Source organism: Sus scrofa, chromosome 12, assembly GCF_054392235.1.
Source record: "Sus scrofa isolate SSC_HxYL_T2T_F1_AM1 chromosome 12, Sscrofa_HxYL_maternal_Yorkshire_Landrace_v2.0, whole genome shotgun sequence".
Taxonomy (NCBI): Eukaryota; Metazoa; Chordata; class Mammalia; order Artiodactyla; family Suidae; genus Sus; species Sus scrofa.
The window spans coordinates 6,845,084-6,851,096 of record NC_139394.1 but is presented as its reverse complement, the minus strand read 5'-3'; the positions used below and the strand labels follow the sequence as shown (position 1 = coordinate 6,851,096).

Below are 6,013 nucleotides of genomic sequence, written 5' to 3'. Positions count from 1 at the left end.
TCAGTGGGTTAATGATCCATCGTTGCCATGAGCTGTGGTGTAGGTTGCAGACACGGCTTGGATTCCACATTGCTGTGGCTCTGGCAGAGGCCTGCAGCTACAGCTCCAATTCAACCCCTAGCCTGGGAATCTCCACATGCCAAGGGAGTGCCCCTAGAAAAGGCAAAAAGAAAAAACAAAAACAAAAAAACAAAACAAAACAAAAAAAACGAAAACAAAAGTGCCCTTGAAAAAAACGCCTGGAAGAGCTCCTGTCGTGGTGCAGCGGAAACAAACCCGACCAGGAACCATGAGGTTGTGGGTTTGATCCCTGGCCTTGCTCAGTGGGTTAAGGATCCGTCATTGCCGTGAGCTGGGGTGTAGGTCGCAGACGTGGCTCAGATCCCACGTTGCTTTAGCTGTGGCATAGACCAGCAGCTGTGGCTCCAATTGGACCCCTAGTCTGGGAATCTCCCTATGCCCTGGGTGTGGCCCTAAAAAAGCAAAAAATAAATAAATTATAAAAATTTTAAAAGTAAATAAAAAATTTTTTAAAAATGCCTGCTAGGAGTTCCCACTCTGGCACAGTAGGTTAAGAACCCAAAGGTATTGGCTCAGGTCACTGCAGAGGTGCAAGTTCCATCCCCAACCTGGCTCAGTGGGTTAAGGATCCGGTGCTGCCACAGCATCGATTGCAGCTGCGGCTCAGATTCAATCCCTAGCCTGGGAACTTCCATATGCTGCGTGAGTGTGGCCCTCAAACAAACAAAATGCCTGTGTTAGGATCTCACTGTGGAAGAAGCCAGGGTCAGCCACTCCTGTGCCCAAAGGAAAAAAAAAAACAATTCAGTAGCCACTGTGGCTAGACCATAAAACAATCACCTCGGGACACGTTTATCGAGGACTTGATGTTTGCAAGAGCCCCAGGAGTGATGTCAGCATCTTTAAGCCCTGAGTCACAATGTGACAAGTGAGACACAGAGAGGAGGAGGGAGTTGCCTGAGTCTCATGGGAGCAAATGGCACAGTTGGGATCTCAGCCCCCAGTCTGACCCCAGAGCTGACGCCGGCATGCACCCTGCTCCTGGTGTTCCCGGTAGAGGCACAGGCCAGGCTGGCAGAGGTGCCAGCACATCCCACCCCTGCTCTGTACCATCTCCTGTGACAGGCCACTTACCACGGGAGGAAATGGGACCCCCAGAACTGCCCCAAGATCAGTTGTTTCCACTGAGGGTGGTTTTGCAGCTGTTGGGACCCTTGGCAATGTCTCGGAAGATGCTGGATTGACATTAACTGGTTGGAGGTGCTACTGGCATAGCTCCCTGTTGCATCAGCCCCGGGCACACTGGTGCACCCCTGGGGGAGATGCCAGGTCCATGAGCTCCAACAGAGAACCTTCTTTTGCTGTACCAGAATTTGGGCCTTTGGCTTGTGCTGGCAAGAGTGGGCCACCGTTGGGGCCTCAAACCCTTTGCTGTGGTACAGAGGGTGCCACTGTGCCGGATGGCATTTGAGGAATGGGAGAGGGAGGGAAGGTCCTCACAGACATGGGGAGCAAAGGGTGACGTGAGCTCTGAATGCCATGCCCATCGCAGCCCACCCTCACCCGTGACTGCCTCCTCTGGAGCCTGTTGCTTCATCTTCCCCAGCTGGGAGCAAAACAAAAGCCATCATGCATCCAGATGCCTCTGGACAGACCCAGCCGGTGGGCGTGGAATGTGGATGATGGGACACATTCGAGCAGGGGGAGGGTGTGCTCCTCCTCTTGGGCCTGTTCCGCCTGGATGGGTGGATTGATTAATGTGCCACTTACCAAGGATGCTTTAGTTGCAGCCATGGGAGTCACTGTCCCACAGTCCCTTTTTTTTTTTTTTTTTTTTTTAGGGTCACACTCGATTCATATGGAAATACCCAGGCTAGGGGTCAAATCAGAGCTGCTCACAGCAACACTGGATCCTTAACTCACTGACTGGGGCCAGGGCTTGAACCCACATCCTCATAGATACAAGTCGGGTTCTTAACCCACGAAGCCACAACGGAACTCCTGTCCCACTTTCCCTCGTGTGGCCCCTGGGTCCTGTGGGCCCTGGGGCAGGGGTTGCCCTTTGTTAGAAACAAAATTAAGTGTTCCTTGGGGTCCAGAGGCCTCCGGGTTGGCACTGAGCCCCACCAGGGGAAGCAGATATGGCCTCTGGCAGACCACCAGGTCAGATCAGCACCCCTTTTGGCTCTTCTCTGTCTCCCAGATCCAGAGGTCCCCACGGCCAGCCACTAGGTGCTGAGGGTTATCCTTGGGGTGAAACGGGATGGACAGAAGCCACTTTTATGGGGCTTAGAGGCAGCCGATTTGGCTCAGCATCACACGAGGCACCAGCCATGGTGCAGCAAACAAGCCAGATTCAGGCCCTGCTCTCCCGGAGCTGCCACACTAGTGGGAGGAACAGAATGCTGACAGATCCACAGTTAAATGTAGAATGACGGTTGTGAAAAGCAAAGAGTCTGTGAGAGGGATAATAGGAGGAACTAACCTAGACTTTAGGGGAGACGTGGGGCTGGCAGAGAGGCCTCCATGAAAAAGGACCAACGAAGCTGAGACCCAGGATGACCCCGAGGCAGCCAGGCGGTGTGTGTGTGCAGGCGCAGGTGTATCTGTGTGCAGGGTGTGCTCGCGGGGGATGGGGGCCGTGTACAATGGAGCGGGTGTTTGGGCAGAGGAGAGAAGGTGCTGGTGCTGCTGTCTGACCAGCAGGGCAGTGAGCAAGGCCTGGAGAGACGGGGAGAGAGCCCGGAGGGCGCCCAGGGGCGAGGCAGGCAGGACCTTGAAGGGCCTGTTGAGGATTTTGACATTTCTCCTCATTGCATTGAGAAGCAGGGCAGTGGCGTGATCAGATTTGTATTTTTGATAATCACTGGGCTGCTGACAGATGATGCCTGGAGGGAGGTGGCACAGAGACTGGCTGGAGGACATCAGGTGTCAGGTGAGAGAGGATGGCGGCTTGGAGCGGTGTGATGGCTGTGGATGCCCTGAGCCCCTGCACCTCTGTTCCCTACCTCGGGAGATGATTTGGTGGGAGTCAATGAAATATTGGACATGTCAACACAACACACCATGGGTTATGTAGCCCAACACACACAACTGGGTTAAAGTCTTCGATGTCTATTACCTCCCTCACTTAAAAGCAACTGGTGACATGGAGGTCCCGTTGTGGTGCAACAGAAACAAATCCACCTAGTATCCTTGAGGATGCAGGTTCGATCCCTGGCCTCACTCAGTGGGTTAAGGATCTAGAGTTGCTGTGAGCTATAGTGTAGGCCACAGATGCGACTCAGATCCTGTGTTGCTGTGGCTGTAGCTGCAGCTCAGAGTAGACCCCTAGCCTGGGAACTTCCATATGCCGCAGGTGGGCCTTCAGTGGTTAACGAATCCAACTAGGAACCATGAGGTTGCGGGTTCAATCCCTGGCCTTGCTCAGTGGGTTAACAATCTGGTGTTGCCGTGAGCTGTGGTGTAGGTCGCAGACGCGGCTCGGATCCCGCGTTGCTGTGGCTCTGGCGTAGGCTGGTGGCTACAGCTCCAATTCGACCCCTAGCCTGGGAACTCCATATGCCGAGGGAGCAGCCCAAAAAATGGCAAAAAGACAAAAACAAAAACAAAACAAAAAAAAAAACTGGTAGCAGCCTTCCCCATGAGCAGCAAATTCTAGATTCATAAGAGAAGCTACTAGGATGATGTGTGAAATGGTTTCTCAGGATCCCTTCAGCAGCTGAAGCCCAAGCCTGTGAAGGGATGCTGGGGCTTCTTCTTTATTGTTCTTTTTTTGTGTGTGTTGTTCAGTTTGGGGCGGGGGGGGGGGGGCATGCCTGAGGCATTCGGAAAGTTCCAGGGCCAGGATCAAACCAGCATCACAGCAGTAACAAGAGTTACAGCAATGAGACACTAGATCCTTAACCCACTGAGCCACCAGGGAACTCCTGGGGCGGCTTCTTAAGAGAAAATCCTCAGTGGATGCTTCGTTTTCCAATGACTTGCTCTCATTTCACCTCCCAAGTTATCAGTGCCCATGTCCAGCTCACAGGCAGGGGGGACTTTGGTGCCTTGGGCCCTTGAGGGTGACAGGAATTTAGAGAGTACTCAGGGCTCAGTGAGCCCAGTGGGTTCCGACTGGGGTGGGTCTGGAGGACGGTGGTGAATGTCATATATCTCTGATTGAAAATACCATTGCGGCGTTCTCTTGTGGCACAGCAGTTAAGGATCAGGTGTAGTCACTGCAGCAGCTTGGGTTGCTGCTGTGGCGCAGGTTCAATCCCTGGCCCGAGAACTTCCACATGCCTTGGACACGACTAGAAAAAAAGAAAGAAAGAAAGAAAATACAGTTGTTCCGTGGAGACAATGGTTGTTAATGACATCAGTACTCTAGAGGACAGTGGCAGTATTTTTCTTTAGGTAAAGGAGCTTTGGCCCACTGGAAACTTCAGGTAAATGCCTGATGATCTCAAATGAGCTCAAAAAGTCCAGAGAAGGCTGGAGGGGACATGTGAGATCAGTTTTGAAAGCAAACAAATAAATGGAAGATGGACCTCCAGAACAACAATGCAGGGGAGTTCCCGTTGTGGCTCAGCAGGTTAAGAACCCAACATAGTGTCTGTCAGGATGCGAGTTCAACCCCTGGCCTTTCTCAGTGGGTTAAGGATCTGGCATTGCCACAAGCTGTGGTCACAGATGTGGCTTCATTTGGCATTGCTGTGGCTGTGGCAGCTGCAGCTCCAATTCGACCCCTAATCCGGGAACTTCCATATGCCTTGGAAAAAAAGACCTCCCCCAAGGACGGCAGTGTCATTGACTCAGGAATCGAGTGAAGGACATTTGAAAATAGAGAAGATTTTGTGACGAATTAGAATCCAAGAAGGGCTGGGACCGCCTGCTTAGAAGCGCCTTTTATTTGGACACCACGGGCCATCCTGGGTGGGATGTGTGCGTGTGGGAAAAAAAAGAAAGAAAAGAGAGAAAAATAGCTGTAATATAATTGACCAGAGGCCTTTGGTGCTGGCCCAAACAGATTAGACCCTGGGGTCTGAAATGCAAGCCCGGAGGGGGTTTTCAATCTAAATGACATGTCTTCAGACTTCCCTGCTCCTCCCTGCAGCTCACCCATTTGCAGACCAGCCAGTTCCATGTACAGCCCCGGGGGGCAGCCTTGGCCAGTGAACAGGACAAACCCTTGGGACCCCCTGCAGGAGTGTTTGGTTTCCGTGGAGCGTCTCTTGGTTTATCTATTTATCAAAGCCGGGGCCAGGGGCTGCATCCTGCCATGGTTTATTAATAACTATACCTAACACATGCTCCTTGGGGGCAGCCGGGGAAGCCAGTCCCAGAGCCCAGGCTGGCATCACGCTCTGCCTCGGGGTGTATGCCAGGCTGTCTGAGACAGTCCCGGGGGATGAGCGGCTCCTTAAAAGGGAAGTGACCCCGCCGGACTCCCCTTGCCCAGTCTTTGCGGGGGGGGGGGGGGGCTTGCCTGGTTCAGCTTCAGTGGGGGCAGAAGACAAGAAAGATGGACCAACAGAAGTGGGCGGAGCTCCACCATCGCCCAGGAAACTAAGCCCCGGAGGGGGACAGGAAAGACTGGCTCCAGGTGGTTTGGCAAGTTGGATGCCGAGCTGGGACCAGAATCCTATTTTCCCGGGGGGGCCTCCTGAGGCCAGGAATCTTTCCACTGTGTAACTGCTGTTGATCTCCCCAAGAATGGAGACTGCAGCGTTTGACAGACACCTTCTTGCACAGTATCGTGGCTCTTAACAGCAGGCAGGGAACACACAGACCCAGCCGCCTTGACCTAGATTCTGGGTTTCCCCATGAGGTCTTGTTTGCTAGTGGGGTACCTTGAGGCGGGCTCTTCTGGGACACAATCCAAGTAATACAGGTGCTCCCCTGCACGCTCGGGCGGGCAGCCCGGGCCAAAGGCCAACGCTTTACCTCCTCTGTCACTGGACACGGAGTGAAGACTCCACGCCAGAGACACGAGCCACAGCCACGA

The 6,013-nt window shown here is 53.3% G+C and overlaps 1 protein-coding gene across 1 annotated transcript in view; it reads right to left on the bottom strand.

Annotated features, from left to right (window-relative positions):
* Nucleotides 1–6,013, bottom strand: part of LOC102158693 (CMRF35-like molecule 1) — a 437,861-nt gene that overhangs the window by 130,175 nt on the left and 301,673 nt on the right. The gene's annotated exons all lie outside the window — the stretch shown is intronic.